Source organism: Anomalospiza imberbis, chromosome 11 (assembly GCF_031753505.1).
Source record: "Anomalospiza imberbis isolate Cuckoo-Finch-1a 21T00152 chromosome 11, ASM3175350v1, whole genome shotgun sequence".
NCBI classification, from domain to species: domain Eukaryota; kingdom Metazoa; phylum Chordata; class Aves; order Passeriformes; family Viduidae; genus Anomalospiza; species Anomalospiza imberbis.
Genome location: NC_089691.1, coordinates 15,934,863 through 15,958,878, shown reverse-complemented (window position 1 = coordinate 15,958,878; position 24,016 = coordinate 15,934,863).

Sequence of the window (24,016 nt, the reverse complement as noted above, 5' to 3'; positions counted from 1 at the left end):
ATTTTCTCTCTCTGGAAAGTAGTAATATGAATAATTTCATAGAGATGATGTCTGACAGCACTGAAATTGATTTTCTAGCTCAGACGTGTGAACGTTTTCATGTTCCCTGAGTGATCCCACCCATGTGTGGTGGTCTCTTCTGGAGTGTTGAATATTTACTGCTGATACCCAGAAGAATATGCAGCAAGTGATGAGAAGAGCTCCTTTGGTGGGGGAAAAAGGGAGGCAGAAGAAAAACTGCCCTGTTTTGCTGAAGTGGCTCTAGACTTTGATAGTGTCACATCCACTGCAGCAGAGATGAGGCAGAGTCTCACATCCTCCACGGGAGCTGTGGAGGTTTCTCTGCAGTCCAGCATCGCGTGCCACGCTCCGCTGACGTCGTTCATCACCTGCCCTTCAACAAGGTTATCTAATCATAGTGCCTTCATTGATATCCCCAACAGTCACTGGAGAGGACTTCTGATGTTAATTCTTCAAGAATTGGTTAAGAATAGCAACGGTGTTACAAGGCTAGGCAGGAAGGCTGTGAGAGATCTTACTGAGAATTGCTAATCAACATCTGCAGCTTCATTTCTCAGTCTTTGACTGAGACTGAACTGTTGTTCCTTTCTCATGAGTTTTTAAACAACAGCCCAGTGAAAGATTTGATGGTCAAGATAAGGAAGTTATGAGAGAAGTATTTTCTACTTTCTGCAAAGTTTAAGAACTTATGGAATTAACTTTCTGAATAATTTTTTGTTTCTCAGAAGTTGTAAGTGCTTCAAAGCTAGCTGGCATTTCCATTTCTATTTAGCATTTGTCCACTTCATCATTCTTCAGTTTGCATTTTAATAAAGCTACCAGAGGAGGCTATTCAAAATGAAAACTAACTCTTGTTCTTTCTTTGCTAAGACAAAAGCATTAAAAGGAATTTAAGCACAGAAAGTGAATGCATTATTAGGGGATGACATTTCTGAGCATTGAATAATGATCTTTGCGGCTGTGACTTACTCTCATGAGAGGAAAGCTCTAGCTGCCAGCTCACTGCTGCTCTAACCCAAAACTTTGTGACCCCATGGACCGCTCAGCAAATACATACTGCTTTTTGTTGTCTTGTCCATAGAGATAAAGGGTTCCTTCACTTGCTCCTTGGCTTCCTCCACCCCTGCAAAAGTGCCTGGGGTGGAAAGTAGAGCACAGGGGGAAGGTGGACAGAAGAAAGATGTAAATACAGATACATTTGTTTGAATGCACAGTTCATATTAGAGCTATTGGTTGATGACTTTGTTTTATATGAATTTAAATACGTGAAAAACAGTTTCCTACAGCACTTTTGTACAGTGATGTGCTGAGGTACTCTGGGCTGAGAGAAAAAGTCTGGATGATAGGAAATTGCCAATGTGGAGTGAATGTAAATGCTCATGCAATCTGAAAAGAGCTGAACATTTTTCCAGGACACGAGTGTGTCACAGTGCCACAGTGTTCCTGAGGCTGCCAGGGGCAAGGCAAAAGCAGCAGCAGTTATTTCCCTTCTCTTGCTGGTCTGAGTATGGAAAACCTCAGATAGAAGATTCAGCCTTTGCTTTCTGCTTCCTCCACAATGCCGTGGGCACCAGGCTGGGTGCCGTGGCTCTGAGCAAGCCCTGCCAGCTCGCCAGCAGCACCATGTGGCTCCTTCCTTAGGGCTGGGAGGCTCCTTCTTTCAGGCCAAGGACTCACCCACATCATCCCCTGCTTGGCTGCCTCAGCCTTGCCAAAAAAAAAAAACCCAAAACATTTTAGCTGAGGAGAAGCAGCAATGGGTGACATTTCCTCTACCCACTGCATGATGAAAAACAGCCTTCCATCCTCCCTATCCCCTGCATCATTTGTTTTAAATTCCTAAGTGATTTCTTTTTCTTCCTCTGTATTTTCCTTCCTCAGCTCCCTTGTGCAGGGCTGCTGGATTGTAATGTTACACAACCACCACCAGCCGTCTGCCTCGGGGCAGCTCACCCTAACCCAGATGTGTCACACGAAAGGAGAAATTTGGCTTATGACACTCAAGAAATGCTTCTGCCTATGTCTAAAAAAAAAAAAAAGCAACTTTCCCAGCTCCATCCTAATAGTAGAGCTCAGAGTAATCCCTGCACAGGTCTCTGAGCTGCTGAATATGAAGGATCCTTTTTGCTGTTTTAGGGATGCTTTTTTTAACAAGTTGTGGGTAATTAGGAAGATTGATGCACCTGGAAGCATTGATGCATCACTGAATCCCACTCCAAACCCCAGTGCAGTCACCAAGACTTGATCACATGTAAATTGCTCAGTCATCAATCTAAACTGATTTTGGTCAAAGCCCCTATCAAAACATTTGTAGGGCTTGATCCATGTTATCTGGTAAAGAGAGTTCTAATTATGCCACTGTGTATGGAAACCCATTCCCATGTCCTAATCAAACTAGAAATACTGAGAAAATACCTGTCCTTCTGATATGTGGCACTTGGAAATTCAGGCATTATATATATGGTGCAATATATAATCCAGGATGAAAAAAACCCCGAAGTATAATACAAAAGCAAAAGGAACATCAGAATACCTTGCTACATAAGCCAATAAAATGAAATTCAGGCCAAAGCTTCCTTGAAATAAGTGAGTCTTCTCATCAATATAGTGAATAAGCTTTTAACCAGACTATAAGTGAACCTCTGTGGTTGATGGATGTCAGAAAAAGGTTTCCTAATGAGAACATTTGGGCAAAAATAAATCCAGCTTAATCCAGTTCATTATTAACTCTTCCATGTCACGGTGCAATGTAAACAAGTATTTCTGCTGTTTAATAAGTATTTGACATGAAGTTACAAGTTACTTTTAAGGAAAATATGTCACCACAAGCTCAGTTCTGCATGTCACTGTGAGTTATTTCTCACCTTAGATAATGACTTCTGATCCTGTTAGCCTGTGAGTATGACAGGCAGATCATACTCTTAGGGCATATCTCCTTAAAAATAAATCAACTCCAAAAAAGGTCCATCTTTATTACATGGTAGGGGACTCTCTGTATGCACACCAAAAATTCCAGGTTTAAATGACCACACATGGTACTATAATTCTGGTCATATTCAGATTCCTTTGCTGGTGGCATTCACAGTGCAGATAAGAATGACTAACAATTATTACATTTTGTGTAATTATAATATCAGCAAATGTATTCTTTCAGCTTCTTATTTCCTGATATCATAATCAATGGTGTCACCATGAATTTGCATGCACAAAACCACTTTCAATTCCATGCAGTTTCCCAAACATAAAAAATTCCTTGAGCTTCTCAAGCTGCCAGTGTGCAGGAGATCTTTAGTCATGCCCTCCAATGTATTCCCCTGCACAATTTAATTCCCAGTCTTATTTCTCCATACATTTCCTAAGGATCAAGGCAAGGAGACTACAGCTAACAGGCAAAGAGAAAAGCTCTGAAGTCACCAGGCACAAAGGTGATGCCTGTGGTCTGACATCCTGCAGTCATCCATCTCTCAGTCCATTACAAAATGCTTCTGCTTCACTTTGTTTTCAGGACCAGGGGACATAGAGCACATGACAAAAATGGATGAGATCTTGATTTCCACAAAGGTGTGGGATACCAGGGCAACCTTAAAGGCTTGTGATTTTAAAAAGTACTATGGACAGGAGATGACCCTCCTTTGAGCACTTCAACCTCTAACTTGGTGCTTGATTGCTCCAGTAAGAGAAAGGAAAAATAAGTGTATGAAATGTGCCTCCCAGTGACATATATGTTCCTAGAAGAATTTGTGAGCAAATTAGCTAGAATAATTTTCAAATTCTGCAGTCCTGGCACACATTATGGCACGACATGGCTGTCCTGACCCACAGGCAGACAAGCCTCTTCAGAGCTTTGCCATTAATTTAAGGAGGAGGATGATAAAAAGCAGAGAAGGATGAGTTCTACTGTCTCTTGACAGACCTGAGTCATTCGCTTGGCTCCCTCAGCCAGGATGGAGAGGTGTTACACAAAGAGTCTGGTTTTTATGTGGAGCTTGGTGCTTTATTTAGCTACAGGAGAGACATGCTTTGACCTTCCTTGGTCTTTCAGTAGGATGTGGTGGTGGGTGGACAGACTGAGGCTCTGACCAGGATCAGGTCAGCCAGGATCCCTGGGATACAGCACGCCAGCCCTCCCTACACACAGGCTTTATCTGAGGTAGTTTACCTCCCATTTTCAGAGGGCTGAGGGGTCTGTGTGAACCAATGGCAGCAGCAGGCGGGCACTGGCTGTCTCAGCAGGAGCAAAACTGGGAGAGATAAGGGATTGGTATGGCAGGAGGCTTGTCAGCAAGGGGCTCTCCAGAGACTGTATCACATCTAGGACTCAGTCCAAGAACTCCAGGAATCAGAAAATCAGCTAAACATGATTGTGAAACATTATCCAACACTCCCTGGCAACAATTCAGTGGTGTCCCCTTCAGTCTGCACCATCAGTTCTAAAGGGCTATCTTTCTAGTCCTCAAAAATCTAGAAAAATGCATTTTATCATGCATGTCACTGGGGAATTCAGGGAAAGCCGATGTATTAATGAGACTTCCCAGAAGTTTAATCAATGACTTCTGCAGCCTTGGCATGAAGTACAGCTATTAATATTTCCTCCCATGCTTTTTGTTTGGGTTTGGGGTTTTTTTGCCTTTTTATCAAAAGAGAACTATTTGAGCATCACTTGTTAGCAATAGAAGAATCTTACACTCAGTTACTACTTCACCATTATTTTACTAAGTGCTGATTTACATTGTATCCCCCAGTGACTGCACCATCCCTATAGCAAAAGCTGTGTGATTAGGTAAGGTAAGGAAGGGCTAAGATTAAATATCTCCTTAATTATTTTCTTAAAACAAAAGCCATGTGACTGAAGAAAGAGAACAGTGTCATTTCACTTTAAACCTGAGACATTCATGACTCAGTGAAGTCTCTTTGACTTTACGTATTGGCATTTAAATAATATCAGCGTTAAACTAAAATATTTGTCCAGCAGAAACTGAGCAAAGAGCCTAAGCCTTTCAGCAAGGTATTGGCTAATGCATCCATTTAATCCCTGTTTGTTCAGTCCAGCCCTGTGGGAAGCCCTTTGTGTCTGTATGGATTCCATGGGGGGTTTGAAGTCCTTCATTCCAGTTTTATCCCGGGAGCTGTGGTGGGGCAGTCTTGTCCACATCGCCCTGAAGGACTGCTGGCACTGAAGGGCTCTGTGAAGAGCTTCAGGACTATGCCCAGGTTTTACATTAAGGTCTCCTTTACCTGTGGAGAAGAGAGGGGCTTGGCTGGCCAGCATTGCTGTGCTCTGGGGCCGTGAAGGATCTGCAGCCACGTCCAAAGTTCAGTGGCTGGTTTATTTGTCCTGCCATGCTAGTGCCTTGTCTTGACACAAGCACAATTTAGTTGCAACTATTTCTATGGAAGAAGTGGAGTGGTTGATAATTCAAAGGAGGAATTGTTTTAGTTTGTGCACCTTCATTCCGTGCAGTTTCCAGCTGCTCAGCAGATTATTATTTTGCATTTTAACCTTTACATCCCTCTTCAGATACCATTGTATCCAAAAGAAAATGCTTTGAAAGAACTTGCAGACCTAAGCTGGGTGAAAGGCTTTAAGTAATGTAAAGCTGTTAAAGAACAAAGAGTTCATTATGTAGGTTTAAAACTGTTCATTTATTTGCAAACAGATTGCTATAGAAAAATCTGCCTAAGTACATTCAAATATATCACTGCCTGAGTAGGCCTTACAGGGAAGGGTTTTTGTTTTTGTTTTAACATTGCATCAGTAAAGCAATCCCAAGCAACCCATAAATGCAATAAGATTCCTAAGTGCTCTCACCAGACTGAAATTTGGAAATGCAAACTGATGCTGATAGAATGGGAAATGTAAGAATTGTAATTCATAACACACATTTGATTTTACTTTATGAAGCATTATTTTTTTTTCTGGGATAAACAGCCAATTTCAGCTATTTATTTACAATGTAAATATTTACAAACTGGTAGCTATGAATCAGGCTGTTGTTATTTCATTGTCTTTAGCATCTGATTACTTCAAGGGGTGTTTTGTTCTAGATATGAAGCAAAGCTGAGGTCTATACTACCCTGAACATGTATTCAGTTGAACAAAATTTTGTGTTACGTACACTAAAAAATGGGTCAGAAGCTGCCTACTGCCATGAGTTTCTGAAAGTACCTTCTATGGCAAAATGTCAGAACTTGGGTACAGGTAACAGATGATGATCTTGCCACAGCAGGCAGATTTGGGAAAGATCAGGCAGTTGCCTTGGTGGCCCCACACTCCCAAGGAGAACAACTGCAAATGTTCCCTGTTCTAGAGACAGCACAGATCAGGTGCTAACAGTTTGTTATTTATTTGTAATTTTGTCACTGCCAGAAGCCATTAGTTGTGCATTAGGTAACCTGCTTTCTCTGCAATTCTATCATCTATTAGGCACTTCTCTAGATTAATATTTATAATTAACGCTGTGTTTTCTAGTGGTTATTGATATTACTGTGCTTATTTTGTGTATGATGAATTTCAGTATATTAGCTTCTGGGGTCAGACTAGGCAATGTCTAGCATGAATTGACTGTGAGCTGCATGTTTTTCAAATGCTACCACCCTTTGCTGTGCCTTTGAGGGCCTTTGAGGGCTGAGAAATCTCTGAGAAAGATGAGGTGTGAGTCTTCATCTTTCCAGCACAGTCAAAATGTTCTTTTCCTTGGCTTAACGAGTAAAACAAGAAAGCCCTCTAGGATTCAGAAACTGGCCTGTCTCATGCCCTCTTTAGAGAGTTCATGGATTTCCATAAGCTGCAAGTTTCACAGGTTCACATTCTACTAAACAGTTTTCAAATGTTTAAAACTACTACAAAAATAAAAATTTGAAGAACAGATTACCAATACATGTAATTATGAGACCAAAGATCGCTGTTAGGTGACACAGCTGTTTGCAGCAGGATTTTTTTTTTTTTGAGCATTTTCTGGCAGCAAAATAAGGACAGGGCTGATGAGCACATGGCTGGGCTTTGGCAACATCATTGCCCCTTCCAAAGAGTATCACACTCCTGGTCCTGGGCTGCCACTTTCAGCCTATTGCAGGCTCAGCCAGACTGGGTATCCATGGCTTATGATCAGACAAGTGTGCCTGTGCCATTTGTACTCTATTTGTATCTTCTCCATCATCAATACATGGAAGAATAAATAGATCTGTCAGTGAGTTTCAGAGTGGAAAACATTTTGTTCCAGCACCTTTCCTTCCTTAAGGAGATTAGAATAGGTATATTATTTTTATCCAGTGTGTGAGGTTACAAGACAAATTAAAATAATAGCATGTTCCAAATAAGATGATAATACATGGATTTGGTATATTTAATTTGATTTCTATGACTGGAATATTAAATTTATTTGACTAGTCACATACTTAACAGGGCAGTGAATTATTCGCAGAAAAGTTTGAATTGCAGTTAATTTAACCTCCTGAAAATCCCAGTGAAACTTGTTTTCATGGAGGTGACTCAGGGTCTGGAGAGCTGCCCAGAGACCCAGGTTTAGGTTTTCTGGGCTGTATGTCTGCAACCTAAAGCATTTGGTGGGTCAGGACCCTGCAGGTACAAGCACCTGATGTGAAACTGAGGTAATCCCAAAGGGAATTATCCTGCCTCACATAATTGTGCAGATATGGGTATGGTTAGCTTTTGGCTGAATAAAGTCTCTGAAATAGTATCTTATGTATCTACATGCTCTCAGTGCTTTTAGAAGTTAAAAGTAGCAGATGCTCAGCTCAGCTGAAAATTGAAGTGGTTTTATCCTCCGCCCAGACAGTCCAGCACAAAACAGCTCCTTGTGGTAGCAGAGACAGATTTCAGTCTGTCAGAGAAGCCAAGTCCCTCCTGCTCCGTGCTTGATCCATCCCACTCCAGCTTTCCTCTGCACCGGCGGCGTTGCTAGACCCTCCGGTTTTGTTGTGTTACATAGGAAAGTGAAAATAAAGCAGTCAAGTTTTGCAGCTCTAATTTTAGCAGTACTTTCACAGTTACTATTGTGTTAGAACACCACATGACACAAAGAAATCGAGTAGGTCAGCAGCTTGAAAGTAGAGTCTAATTTTATATTTTGGCAAGTTATATAAGCATTTGCTGATCACTTTTCTTAATAGAACCTGCTTTTTCTCTAAAGCAAGCTACATCTTTCTCCCAGAAGAGAAAAACACACACAGTGCTTGAAAGGTCCCTTAAAGATAAAACCAGAATTACTCAGTATTGCCCTTTCCAAAGAAGATTTCCAAGAAATGTTCACAGGCCACAGCAGTATTTAAAAATAAAATCAAGTGTTATGTTTGAAAACATAGTGAGAAATGTGTTGGCTTTTAAGTAGCACAAGACGATAACGTTAGCACCTCTGCTGACAAAATCTCTGAAGCACTTGTAAGGACCCAACTAAATTAACAGGGAGATTTGTTTTCTGCATTTCATGCTGTAAAAGTAATTTGACTGTCCTTTGCTGCTGATTTCAATGGAGCTGAACCAGTAACCAATTTGCCAGCTATAGAGGGAAGTAAGCATTTTAAAAAACCTTTGGTTTTCACTCTATGGGACTAATTAGTGGAATTGCTTTTGGACAATATGTTGAATTCTGTGATGTATCTTCAGTCAATGGGAAAAATACCCATCAGGACAGTGAGATGTCTGCTCCTGGCTGGAGGGTGGAGCTACAGACTTTCCATTCCTCAGTGTGGCAGGATTGGAAAGGTGTAAATCTCTTTTTTCTTTTGTGAGAGATCAACCCAGGCAGAGCAGAAGGATGATCAGGAGGTGGCTGGGCAGAGCAAGCAGAGGGCTGCATTTTGTACACAGTGGTGGTGTGGATGCTGTGATAAACACAAGTTGTCATTTCATTTATTAGTAAAGGGGAATTTATAGATTATAAAGAACCAACTGTTTAAGAATGATTAATCTATTAATTTTACATTAGAGTTTAACAACTCAAAAGCTTGTTTTAACATTATAGTTAATAGTTACCTATATTGCAGCCTATTGGTGGGCTTAAATAATCATCAATACCAGACACTTGCTGCCTGGCAGTGCTTTCAACTACAGGATTTAGCTTTGAGCTACAGGATGAGCAACATGCTCAGCGAGCCAGCATTCATCCGATATTAGTATCTTTCTTACAGGAGATCTTCATTAACAGTCTGCTCATTGCAAAATACAGGCAGAGGTGGCTGAATGTTTCCTTCTGCAGTGGCCCTGTGAAGCAGGACAGGTTGAATTTCTGGTTCAGTAATTCTGTTGCTTGAAGGCTTGGCTGAGCAAAAATGTTGCTCTCCTCCTCCCTTTGTACCTCTACTATCATTAGGAACTTTCAAACCCTTGCACCATTGCTGACAAACCTGGCTGCCTTTACTTGTTTTATAGATTTGTCTCTTTCCTCAAGGTTTCTGGGTTTATTTAATTAAACATCTTTGTTCGTTTGTTCTGCTTGATAATTAAGTCCTCTTATTTTAACCATCTTTCTTCAAACAGAGAATTCATATGCATGAAGGACAGCTCCCAGAAGTGAGGAAAGGAAGCTACTGAGTGCTTTGGCCACATTGCCAGAAATGAAAAATACAGTTTTTGATTGACTTGCAGATACCCTTTAGGAGTCATCAACTAAGGAAAAACCATTAAAAAAAAAATCTACCCAGGCCTTCATTTCAGCTAATGCATTATTTATAGAGATAACTGACATTATTGCTATACCTTCTCCTTTTTCAGAGAGAAAACTCCCTTTCCAGAACATCTCAATTTTTCTCATCCTTCCATTTTGCTCAGCCTTTCCTTCTCCAAGAGATCTTTAGTCTGTGCCACCTTATGTCTGTGGAGCTGATATTCCCTCCCAGAGCTCAGTGGCCATGGACTTATCTGCCTTCATCTGAAAATGAAATTTTCACAACAAACTACACACAATAAAAAGACCTCAGTATCTGAATAGATATTACTGGTTACCACTATCAGAGTCCATTCTTCATTTATACAAAACTTTTCAATATCTGGCTGGCTGAAGAAGGGTTTAAAATGAGGCTGAGCAATAGTTAATCTTCTCCTGAGGTCTCCAGACCTAATGTGGGACTCCTCATTGGAATTCACCCCGCATCCATCACTTAATTTCCTAACCAGATGAAGCACGGTGGTTTCTGGCCTGCCTGGCTCTGGAGTTCTCATTGCAACAGCAGTGTGGGCATTAAAATAAAGAAAAATATCTGTGAGATCTTTTTTGGCCTAATACATTCTTACTAGAACTGATAAAGCATACACAATTGAATAGATGAAGACCTACTAATTCTCTGAAAAATATCCAGGTGGTAGTGGTGGTAAAACTATGCACATTTCCCTTTTTTGTCCTTAGCATTATTGGTGTAGCTGTGCATCGCTCCCAAACAGGGGTCAGGAAAACAAGTATGGCTCCTGCAGGCAAAGGTTTTAGCTGAGCATGTGAAGAAGGTTCTCTGTGGTTTATGGTTTTCTGGGAAGTATTTGTATCAGTATTATTTTTACCACACTGAGTACACAGAAAATATGAGCAATAACAAGCATCACATTGGGGCTGAGAAAATTAACTTCAATCCATGCTTACCACAGATGACAAAGAGAATTTATAAAGAAGACCTCTGATTTATAGTGAACAATTCTGTCCTTGGGAAAGTGGAGAATTAATAATATCCAGAGAAACTGTACAGATTCAAACCTGTGGTGATATAAATCAATGGACAGGGCTGTGGATCCAGAGGGGGAGACCTGCAGGGAAGAAGCAGGTCAGACAGCTTCAAACTGGCAGCCACAGCTAAATCTAGCAGGGTCTGCAAATCAGAAGAGGTTCATGACCTAACCCTACAGGAATACCACCAACAGCTGGGATGTGGCAAGTGAGTCTGCATTCCTTTTCCCTTGCCACGGGTAGCCTGGCAAATTAGTCTACATTTGGGAATAAAGCTGTGACACGGTCCATGATGGGGAAATGAAGCAGGCTAGGAAGTAGTTCAAATATTCTCTTCTGCAAATCATAATTTTTAAAGGAGTTTTTTATTTAATTCTTTACATTTTACTTGCTTTCTCCCTCCCCTTTCTTACTTTTTCCATACTTTAATTTGTTCCTTATTAAACACATATAAAATCTTGCCTTCATAACATCCTTAACACCTCTTCATACAATTTGTAACATTTTTTTCAACCCCGAAGATGGCAAGTTCATATTCCATGCTTTGTGGCTCTTTATAGTGCCAAGCTGGCCTGATGAATCTCTGTGCTACAGAGTAAAACTGAAATCAAACCAGACTACACTCAGGAAATTACACCCAGTGGGAAGATTGTTGTTTGACAGGAGTTAAATCAATTGCTGTCATGGTTTGTGCTTCTCCTGTAAAGCAGGTTAGTTACCAGGATCCCTGAGCACACACCATGTCAGCCTAGCGACACAGCAGGGACGTGTCTGTCTTGGGTGTTGTCCGGGGAGCAGGGGCCAGTGCTGCCCTGCCGAGCTCCAGCACACGGTGGGAGCTCAGGACACCCCTCACGCGGTGCCTCTGCGCTGGATGGCCCCGGCAGGGTGGGGGGACATGGGGTGAGGAATAAGTGCTTTGCCCAACCTCAGCTGCGCAGAGAGGTTTGGCTTCATGAGGAGCTGGGGGAGGGTGGTCTGAATTCCCAGCTGGGCTCAGCATCCCGTGCTCCCCATGGATGGTTCATCACCCGCTAAGGCCTGACCCCTCAGACTGGGGGACCTGGTCACTGCTTCAGCAGGACGCAGAGCACGTTCAGACTCCATGAGAACGGGTGCTCTGCGTTGGGCCTCAGCCACCTGCTCAGTGCAGCGTGGGAGGATGCAAGGGACAGGAAGATGATGTCTGCAGCCTTTTTACTGTTCCTGGTAAATTCTGTGATGCATCACTGCTATCCTCACTCCAATGGAGTTCCTCCACCTTAGCAAGGCTGGGAAAACCTCAAAAAGCCACATTCACTGGAGGTTGGAAAACACTTCCTAAATTTTTTTTAAGAAGAATGTTCATTGCCATAGCCCTGCTTGTGATGGAAGATGATGGCATTATTTCTGGATGGTCAACATGGCTTTTTGCACATTCCTGATGAACAGAAAGCCCAAGTCTATCATGCAAGAACTGCTTTAAATTCACAAAGTCAAATTGTTTCATACCTGTGTTTGGAGAAACAGAAGCAGAGCACTCAGTGCTTTATTTCAATAGGGAAGCCAAGTTTACACTGAGGTATTTCAATGATAAAAATACTTTATTATATGATATGATTAAATTTTTACTTATGAAGCTCTTCCTTCATCATCTTATCATCTCTTTTACCTCTTTTGTAATTCAAGTTCTCAGCTCACAGTCCTCTGGGAAATGTTGTATGTCTGGATTTTTTTTTTAAACAGGGAAAACTCTTTAAAAGCCATTCTGCCTCCATTTCTTTGAGTCTTACCTGTAACTGATATAAATAGCGGTATAATTAGACATTAAAAAATCAACACATTAAGCTTCTTAATTAATTATGATTTGCCTACTGATTTAATGTCCTCGTAAATTATTCTGCAGAGATCAGATTGCCTTTTCCAGACATAATTGCATTGTCTATCCTATAGAGGCTTTCCAAAGAGTTCTGTAAAGCTGAAGGCACTTATTAATCGTAATAACAACCAATGCACAAAATAGGCATTTCCACTGTCCTTTCTTGCTCATAACTTCCCAATCTGCAGGCAATTTACAAAATCCCTTAAATTGCCTATTTGCACCTCAGGTTTTTTTTCAGAAAAACCCTAGCTAGAAATGCCTTGAAAATTAGGTATGTAGACTTATGTATCATATTCCATGACAAACACCTTTTGTATCTCACAATTTTAAGTGTAGTATCTTGGCTCCAATGTTTTCATAACTCAGGGCATGGGTTAAATAAATTAGATCACAGCTACCCATAGCTATCTAAAAGCAGCACTACTGAATTTTAGGCTATTTCCCAATGCCTCAGGAAATAAACAGGCCTGATTATCCCCATTCAGAGGGCAGCAATATTTCCTGGGAGCATGCACACAGCATCCATCAATAAAGGCTGCTAATTTACAGGGCACATATTTCTGCTACCTGATATTGCACAGGCTTTTGCAATGAGTGATTAACTTTAAATAGCTTGATAATCAAGAGCAGATTAGGAGGGAGTGGGATCAGGTGGTTTTTCTTCTCAGCCCTTTTCCTAGTAATGGGTGGCCCAATGGTTTTCTCTTGTGACCACGGTGTGCTCACAGAAGGGTGGATGAAGGAGCAGGGTAAGGAGGCAGCACTCGTGGAGATGTTGGGGGGCTGTTCCCATCCCTTATGGCTTCTCTTTTGGTGTTCTCCATGCCCCTGTGCTGGGCTGCAGAAGCCACACATCTGTCATGGCTCACATAAATGGGGGCTCCTTTGCCAAGAGACTCACCCCCTCACCTCTTGACAGCTGGGTTTGGTTTGCTCCTAAAGACCAGCAGCTGTCAGGTGTGTGTCCCAGCAGGACCTGGGACCATCCGGGATCTGACAACAAAGCCATTCAGTGGCAGGCAGGGAGGCTTTCTGCCAACCCAGCTGCCCTGTGGGAATTCACATACAGTCAGGTTCTTCGCACTACCTACCAGGGAGTTAATTTGCTGTAATCCAGCTCTTCAGATGTCTTTGTTTGGTGGGCCTTTGAACACCTCCCAGGGAAGGGTAGTCCCACCTTTGCCCTGCTGAATTGGGTGATGCAGGCAAATTCAGGTGATTGCTTTCTCACAAGCAAGGCTCCATCTCCAAGAGCACAATGGTAGCCCACAGCATTGACCCAGGGGAGTGAAAGGGCAATAGTAATATCTGCTACCGTTGGAGGTTCCTTCTATTATGCTATTTGTTTCTCTTTTCTTCTTGTAAGAATGCGTAGTTTAAAGATGAGAAACTTTTGAAAATTTCTCACTCAAATTCTTTCTATTTCACCTTTCCCCCTCTTCATTTCCAAGATTGTGTAGGTTTATTGAACACTTTACTTCTTTCAGCTGATCCCTTCTGCATCCACAGTGCCATCTTAGCAGGAAAATCCTCCTCCTCACATCCTCCTCCTCTTTCTTTGTAATGTTCAGAAACCACAGTCGTGGGCAGGACTCATTGCACTGAGGTTCGTGGGCATTTTCTGTGGTCTGAGTTATTTCTGAAACTAATTATCTTATCAGCTCTTTTTGACAGGATTTGTTGTGTGCGTGCTTGAAGAAAACAAAGAGCAAAAGCTTTGAACCTTTAGGCAGAAGTAAAATTGGGGTTCAAGCACAGGTAACTCCTCTATGGCAGATAGAACTTCCCCACCATTCCCGTACACTTTGGAACAGCTCTTCCTCTGGCATCTGCCTTCTCCCCAATTGCTGTGCAAGATGTGTAAATGCTATTTTCTTTTCTGCAGTCAGCTCTTTTCTCCACATCATCTACCACTTCAAATAACGCTTTGAAAAAGGAACTCTGATGTCTGCTTTCAGATGAAAAATGACAATCCCTGGGTAACGTGTTCAAGCACATTGATGGGGGAGCTGTAATTTCAGGATAGCATCTTTGCCTCTACAGTCATGAGATTTATTGCAGATGAATGGAACAACTGAGAAGTAATTTCTTACTCAGAAGTTTCAATAGATATGCAAGGAAATGCCCTGATAGTCCATTGAGGATCTACATTAAATGTTAATTTGTATGAGTGCTTTCATAGCGGTGTAACTGCCTTCATCCTGGCGTGAAAAGATACCTTCATGAACATATTTTTCAAAGAAATCTCAGAGGGTTACTTTATTTCATTTTGGTTTTGTAAGATATGATAGTTTCCCTTCTTTAAGGTAAACTAATGTGTTCAAAACCAATTTTTTTTCAGCCCTGTGAATGTATATGCCTATAGATATGACTATAGACAGCCCTGTGCAGAGGAAGGAATGCCATTCCTGCTGTCTTCCTGCAGCAGGGCATTCAGGGGAAACCAGAGAACTGGAAGGTAAGCCTAGAGGTGTAATGGTGCCAGAAGACTCTTGTGAGCATCTGGGTACCCACAAGGGCTGTTGCACATCACATCCAACCAGCAGCACATGTGGTGGCAGCTTTCAATTCAGCCTTGTGGATTTCCCTAACTTTTCACCTAGGTCTAAGTCCTTTCAAATATGTTGAAAGAAGTTTTTGACAAAGAAATTATCTAAATCTTATCTAAGATTAGATATTAGATAGATAGACTTAGAAATTATCTAAGTCTAAAGAATATGCAGGTTTTTGCTCTTTAGAAATAAAAATTTTCTCTTAAGAGGCCAGTTGATTTTGCTGAAGAGCTGATTGTCATAGAGATAAAGCTCCATGGCACACAGGACACAATGAAAGTGCTGGCAGCCCTTGAACATGGTGCCGTTTATGCCAGAGTTACAGTAAATGCTCTGAAAAACACTTCCAGTTATTTTAATTTACTTTTTCTCTGCATCCCTGAACTCTGATCACTTGCAAATTGAAGTGCTCTTAAAAACTTTAAGTACTCCATTAATTTTAAATTGCTTTAAACTCTGCAAGCCCAGAAACCCAAAGCACTCTTGAAAATTTGTAGTGCTGCAATTACTTTGAGTCACTCCAAAAATGTGGGTTCAAAATCCATTTTGTGTGTTTATTTTTTTTAATGTTCATATTTTCTCACACAGTGCAACAAACACAGTGGAGACATAAATTCTTCAGCCCACTAGGAAAAAACCACATCATTCTAAGAACAAGTCTTCATCCAAATTGTTAAAATAAAAAAGGAGCGACTTTGAGAAAACTTAATAATGCACAAGGATTGCCAGAAAATGTGTGTCTTTGCACACTGCTATCCACACTAAATCTTAGATGCAGGCATCTAAAGCAGAAGTTAGTCTGGGATGAGCACCTCAAGAGACTGGCCAGTGCACTGAGCTGGCTGCTGGGCTGGCTGGGAGCTGTAGCTATTTCTCATTCCCAATGTACCAGACACCCCCTCAGTGGGAGCTGGGCTCCATCCCCACTGTGCACATCAGCCTCCTGGGCCGGTCTGACCATTGAGAGCCTGGTTCTCTCCCCTGTCCCTGAGGAGTTGTGTGCTCCCCACAAACTCCTGCTTCGCGTGCACACCAAGGGTGGTGTTCAGGAGGAGCCTGCAGACAAACTGCTTTCAGCCAATATCTCATCAAAAGGAAATAGCCTTTTGGCAAGGCGTGGGAGGAGCAGCACAGCGCTGCCTCCACTGAGGACAAATCGCTGTGATCTTCAGCTGCTGCAGCAGAGTTGGGGATGACTAATATGTAATAAAGCAGCACAACAGGTTTGGACCCCTGGTAAAGCCTTTGATTTCAGTGGCGACAACTGACAGGTGAAGCTAAGAAAGGCTTCACGTGCTCAGATGAAGCTCTCTGAATAAATAAAAACTTTAAACAGATTTTCCTTGGAAATATGATGTGAAATAGCTATGCTGGAAAGCTTTTGGGGATCTCTGTAAAGTAATTTGTTTTACATATTTGTTTTCCCAGATTTTTTTAAATAAAGAAGATAATTCAGACACAAAAAATAAATAATTCAGTGTTTTAAAAAAATATAAATAAAGTATCTGATCATTACTTCCAAGAAACAGTATCAAGTATTTAGGTTTTCCTTCTTTCTAAACTGTTTCCATCACAAGTTTGTAGCCTCCCCTGTGGCTGAGCAATGCAACACTTTCATCTTCAGTCAAAATAACCATCCTACGTCTACAACTCTTCCTGTCATAGATAAGTCCACTGCTTAGAAGGTCTCTACTTTTAGGCTCTGATCTCTCTGTTATGGTCAGCTGGGAGCAGGGAATTAAATTTCTAAAGATCATTTTTTATCTCTGGGGAGATTTCCATTTTGAGAGCTCACCATCCTTGGTTGACTTCAGCACAGCCTAAATTATGTGAATACATGACTTTGAGCCTGTGTGTCCTGCAGTGTCCCCATGGCTGAGACCAGGAAAGGATGTGCCATCAGAGGAAACCCTGCATGGGATGCCATGGACCTACTAAAATGCTTTTCAGCCAGGTTTGGGTGGTTTGGTTTTTCTCTCTCTCTTTTTTTTTTTTTTTTTCTTTTTTTTTTTTTTCTTTTTTTGAGGGACTAGCAGCTGGTTCTGGGGTGCAGAGGCATGGGGACACTGGCACACTGTCCCTCCTCCCTGTGACCACCACTGCCTTGTTACACAGGGAGCACAGCAATTCCCCAGCGAGGTAAGAGCATTGAGAGCTGGGTCCATGCAGTTTTTCATTGCTACTTCCTTATTAATGCCATATAATCAGTCAGCCCACAAGTGATTAATAATGGCTCTTATTGCCCTTTTCCTCCTCCATTTTCCCCCTGGCAGAAGCACCAGCTTAGACCTGCTTTTGCTGATCACCAAGTGTATACTCCAAGACAGTGAGGGTGTCACCTCTGCATGGGTCTTGTCCCCTCGCTGCCTGGCTCTGTGCTGGCACCCAGCATGAGAGCTGCTCGGAGGGAAATGTATCCTAAAACACTTTAGCCATCATCGCTGGCTAATAACCTAAAATCCATCATTCCTGTATGGAAGTTAAATGAAGAATCATTACATGTGCCAGCTATTAAGTGATGCATGACAAGGTGCTTCAGCAGCTGATCATGGAAGAGACAAAACTACTCTGTGAAACACAGAGGAAGGGGAAAGACAGAAGAATCTGTCTATATTAAACTAAGCCCTTTCCAAGAGATGCAACGCTGGATTTGTTGTGCTGAAATAACTTTTAAAAAAGAAAACCATTGGATTCTGTTGGAATAAAATAGAGGTCTTGGTTCAAGAGATAGAATCCTATCTAATAGTAGTGGCTGCAGTCTCAAGCTGTGCCATCACTCTAATAAAAGATGCTGTTTTCCAGTGCAAAGCCTGATGAAAACATTTTCATTGTCAGTGGATCCACTTCAGCACTTAGGAGCATGCTGCTGCAGCCAGCAACCTCCCACTGCACTGTGCTTCAGAAACAATTGTCTCAAGCTCCTCTGTATTAGTTCTTTAGCCATTTTATACCTAATTACCCTTCCTCAGACCCAGCTCTCTCTCAGAAGCTGATCTTCTGGGCACAGCTCCATCACATCCTCATTCTTGCCAAGCACAAGTGCCCCAATCCCTTTTAGCACTGACTTTACCTATAACTAAAAGAAAATGGGTGTGGTTTCATCATGTTTGGCTAAGCAGAGCACCTGCCCCTGCATCAGGGACCTCTCCTTTCCACTCCTCATTTTTGCCCCACCATGGGTCAGTGGCCAGCCAGATCTGACAGGGTTTCATGTAGTTTTTTACAGGTGCCAGTAAAACTGCCTGCCTTGAGGCTAAGCAGTGATTTCTGTGGAGATTCCACTTCATACATGCCCACATCAACTGGTCTTGGAGAGGCAATTGTTTAGCTCATATTTGATTTGCTTTGTGTGCTGCATTGATTTTGTACTGAACTGGCTTCTTGAACATTACATCATGGAATACCAAGTCAAATATTTTACAGAGGCTTAAATCAACACTTCACTTTATTAAGCAAAATTGTAATCTCATTATATTTAAAAAAAAAATCTAGTCAGTTTTAGAAGATCTATTCCTGTTGATGGGCATTAATGATATTATCCCTTCCTATTTTTTAATTTCTGCAGTTGTTTCTCATTGCTGCTGATCAGAGCTCAGCAGGCATCCAAACCATCCAACTTTTCCTTAAATAGCATATTTTCTTCTTCTATTGTAATTTTGCCACTACTCCATGATCACTGCAAAACCAGCATTAGCAGGCCAGGAAAAAACCTGTAAGTTCTCCTCAAAACACTTCTTTGCAAATTATTTACACTTCTGACTTGAACATGCTGAGCAATTGTAACTGTGGCTTGCTATGCCCTGGACTTCTGCTGTTATGCAAATTGTTGTACCATCATCTGGTGGGAATGCATCATTTGTGGTTGTTTTTCTCCTAGATTCAGAACAGGAATATTTGTTCATTAAAAACATTTGCCTTTCTGCATAATTGTTGTCATTTCTATAATTTCAATATGGTAATAGTCCAAAGACATCATTTAGTTTATCTTCATCCCTAATACATTTTAAAGACTTCCTTACTGCTCTTTTCTCTGTAACTGTAGTCTGTTTCTTGTATTATTTTCCTTTGCTTATCTAATTTTTCCAGTTTCTAATATTGAAATTACAGTAATTGCAACATTCCCTTTTTCTGTTTGTTTTTCATTTGGATGCAAGCATTGCTCTTTTCATTGTTTCTCTGAGATGTTCCATTTCTGTAACCATCTCAGGTATCCTTTGCCAGCAGAGGGACCAGGGCTCTCCAAGGCTTTGGCTGCAGTAGCCTCCAAATGTATTTCACACAGAATCACAGAATAATGAGGTTGGAAGAGACCTCTAAGATCATCAAGTCCAACCTATGCCCTAACACCTCAACTAGACTATAGCACCAAGTGCCATGTCCAGTCTTTTTTTAAACACATCCAGAGATGGTGATTCTACCACCTCCCTGGGAAGACAATTCCAGTGCTTTATTATTCTTTCAGTGAAAATTTTTTTCCTAATATCTAACCTATACCTTCCCTGACGTAGCTTGAGACTGTGTCCTCTTGTTCTGTCAGTGGCTGCCTGGTGGAAGAGACCGACCCCCACCTGTCTACAACCTCCCTTCAGGAAGTTGTAGAGAGCAATAAGGTCACCTCTAAGCCTCCTCTTCTCCAGGCTAAACAACCCCAGTTCCTTCAAACGTTCCTCATAGGGCTTGTGTTCCAAGCCCCTCACCAGCCTCGTTGCCCTCCTCTGAACGCGCTCAAGCATCTCAATATCCTTCCTAAACTGAGGGGCCAGAACTGGACACAGTACTCAAGATGTGGTCTCACCAGCAGTATTTGTGTGTCTTCTCCTCTGTTTCAAAATTTGCCCTGGTGTATAATTGTTTTGCACTGGGAATATGTTTTTTCAAAGTACCAAGTGGACGTGTGACTGAGATTTTTTCCCCTCTTAACACGAGTAATGATCAACTGTTGATCTTGGGCTCCTGGAGGAACAGCTCTGTTCTTCAGTTAATTCCTCTCTACTGAGAGCAAATAGTATCAAGTTGGATCCCACTTTGTTTTGCATTAGCTGAAATAAACTCTAGAGCTTTGGGATGCTGACAGGTGCACAGAAATACCTGAGTTCAGGCAGCCTCCCTAGGCTCCTCCACTTCCATCAGAGGTGTACCCTGAGCTGCACACATTTGCTGGGCTGGGAGAAAAAGTGCACTCATGTGAGCATCAGCTTATTCCTCAAAAGAGGATGTCCCAAAACTGCAAAAAGTTTCTCATTGCTGGGGTAATTGGTTCGTGGATTTCTGATTTTTGCTTTTCTACATGGGGTTAATTTATCAGTTGATGAGCATTTTCTGCTAGATAGGCAGCACATTTTCTTGATTATTTCTGTTTCTGCCTTTAGGTAACAGACCTAGGTAATCAGAGGCCATCCTGTGGCCATCTTTAAGGGTATGAGCTTCTGCAGTCAGAGCCATGTGATATTCACAGTGGCAGGATTTTGAAAGAGGGAAAAAGGTTGACGGGAAACTCTTGATGGAAGTGATGAAGGCACGTTGTTTACCTTCAGGAAATGTTCACCTCCATGGTGACTCCACCAAGAAATGGGTGGGATGAGTGAGGAGAGCTGGCAGGACATGCAGTGTGTTGGATGGCTATCCTGGGGCTGCTGCCTTTCCCAGATCACCTGGGCTGCAGGTCTGGCACTGAGTGTGTGTGGAAGAACTGGCATCTGTGGTCCTGGACCTCCTCTCTGGGATGGCACCTCTCTCACTTCTCAGCCAGACTCTGGAGATTTGTACTAATCACACAGTGCCAGACTTGAGAAAACTCTCTTTTTAACCACCTTCTCAAATACAGGCACTCTATTTTTTCTCTGCATTTCTCAAACAAAGAGCTCCCAATGCAAAATTCAGCTCATCTGAATAGCATGTGAGTTGGTCACACACTCTTATGGGGGCTTCAGCAGAAGACAAAGGCCAGCAAACCATGAAGGCAGCACCCTCCTCTCTGATGAAGATACCTTTCTTTGCATTTTGCTTGAATAGTTTCAAACTATTCAAGCAAAATGAAAAAAAAAAAAGTTGTTATCAGTTTCCTTCACACTGTACCATCTGATTCTTAAAAAAATCACACTGGGTTGTGAATGAATGGAGAATAACATGTTATATTCCTGGGAAATTTTAGTCCTCCAGCATATGACTACCCACTTGGATAACTGCATGTTCCACATGGGAGCCAAATAATTAGTTCTCCACTTATTTATGTCACCAGGTTGTAATTATTTTCTGGTAATACTCTTGTGTGCAGCTTTGTGTAAATACAAAATAGAAAAGTAGCCCTTGTGCTAGGAATTTACAGTTCAAATAGCACAGAATATGGTGCCACTTAAACAAACATAGGATCTTCATGGTGGGCTCAATTTACGCAGTTGGCCATCAGATCAGGTTGCTTTCAGATAAAATACAACTAAATCGTAAGTGTCAACTGTGACTGCTCACACCAAAATTATTATAGAAAGTCACTCATTTGAGGGGAAAAAATCCTCAGAAGCAGAATCTGGATTAAGTTTAATTGAAATTATTAAAAAAAAAAAAAAAAGAATCAGAGCAAAGCCTTGCTAGCATCTTCCTTATTTTGTACACCAGTCCATGCATTTCCCAACTATTGAGCTTCTCAGGAATTCCAATTTTTCTCCTTTTACTCCAAAATCTTTCATATGGCAGCCCATAGTTTGCACTCAGCAGTTTTGAGCGTGTTCTCTGCAGTGAGAAGTCCTGTCCATTACCAAGTGACAGGCTTTTCACAGTATCCAGGGAGGAGGGAAATACCAAAATTCCAAAGCACATGGCACTCTGAGCATCTGCAGCATCAAGGTTCTTCCCAACAGGCTTTTATAGGAAGGCATTTGTTGGACATTTGCTTTCTTTAGATGATACCAGGATCTGAAATCTCCTTTTCTACAGAGAGCAAGTAACTGAACAGCATCTTCAGGACACCACTCACAATGATGACCTCTACATGCACAGCAAAATTGATTAAATGCACACTTACTTCCCTGCAGTTTCAGCAAGGCCAGCAGGTCAATCACATTAATATCAGATACTCTGTTTTATTGGAGAAGTCTTGTGGAAATAAATGTCAGCATGGCTGCAGTCCAAAAATGTAAAGATTCACTGGTGGAGTCAAACATAAATGGATCTTACCTTGCAGCTTGACAAAGTTTCTTCCATTGATATTTCTCCCTAGGTACCTCAAGCTATACAGGCAATACAGGACATGCTCTGTACTTGGGAGAAATGTTAGGATAAATTATCTTGGAACAACACAGAAGCAAGTGAAATTCAGTTCTTTGCTTGCATTACTCCCCTGACACTGGAGACATTATTATAGACATCTCCATTTGTAGTGTGGGCTCCTTTCAGGGCTGAGGAGACAAATCCAGACTGCTAAGACAGGAACTATCAGACACATTGAGGTACCTGCCATAAAAGGGGATTGACCATAGCCTGAAAAATCCCCTTGTGCTGCCATCTCTGCAAAAGATGGTTCTTGTTTGCAAGGAACCTGCAGTTTCAGTGATAGATGGCTTGAAGGGTGCATGCAGCAGATCTCACAGGAATGCCATGGCCCATCAGCCCTTTCACTCCTCTTTTTGCAAACTCCTGTCTCCTGCTTACTCCACCACTTCCCTGTGCTGAAACAGCCTGTGATCCATGATGGGTGTCACTGCAGCTTTACCACAGTGGCCACATGGGCTGGAGACCTGGAGGCAGCAGAGCTTGAGGATCGTCTGCTCTGCTTTATTCAGCCTACAGCCTTGCCTCCCATACTGCCTGCAAATCCCCAGACCTCCAGATTTTAAAGTTTGCAATGCAGTATGTTAACAACACACCACACATCCAATTGCACAACTTAAAATATCAGAGTGTTATAGAACAAGGTGGAAATTAAAGGGAAAGAAAAGGTCAATGTTTCAGCAGTCCCGTCCTCTTCTGCCCCACCACCACATAGGCAGTGGGACACTGAGTCTGTGCAACCCATCAAAAAACTCAAGTATCTGCTGAAGCCAGTGAAATGACCAAGACACAATGCTACAAGCAGAGAAGTGTTTGACTGGCAACCACTCAGTAAATTTCATGTTTTATTTACTCGCATTCATCTTTGTCAGATTAAATTAGATTTCAAAATGCTTGGAAAACATTGGACAAATGCCCTTTATCATTAAGGGAAGATTCATTATCTGCATGGCATTATTAAACTTGTATCTTATGCCCTTTTTAGTACCATTTTTTAAAAATTACCCAAAGCTTTTTGGCACCAAGAGCAGTAATGAAGTATCTAAAGGGCTGCAATCTACCAATGTTTTGTTAAAATATAAAAGGCATGGATTTATTCTGAAAGGCAAAAATTAAAAATAATGGCAGATCTTTGAAGAATATACATTATATTTGCATTTTCAGACAGTGGCTCATATCTTGATTACTGTGTCCTTTTATTGCTCTTAGAGATGGGGTGAATGTGTCTGTTCAAAGAGACTTGCTGAAGTCCCTGTGGCACCTGGAAATCACAGGCAGCAGCAACTGTGCTTTTTTTTTTTGCCTTTGGGTCTCAGAAATGTTTATGGTCTCAGCTGTTTTCATGACCAGCCAAGTGTGACACTGCCATTTTAAACACTGTCCTGTGTCCAGCCCTGTGCATCTGAGCCAGCTGCATGTGGGGGGTTTTACAGTCAAGCAGAGAGCATTTAAAAAACACCTTCCCTCAAAAAAAAAAAAAACCAAAAACCCTCCCTATGGCAGTGTTTTTGAGATGGGTTTCCTAGGAAGCTTGCTACTCCCTGACCTCCCTAGTGCAGACACAATGCTCTGCTGATGGCACCAGGAGCAGCAACTCCTCAGCCATGAATTACCATGGGAAATTAGGTAGTAAGAGACAAACCAATTAT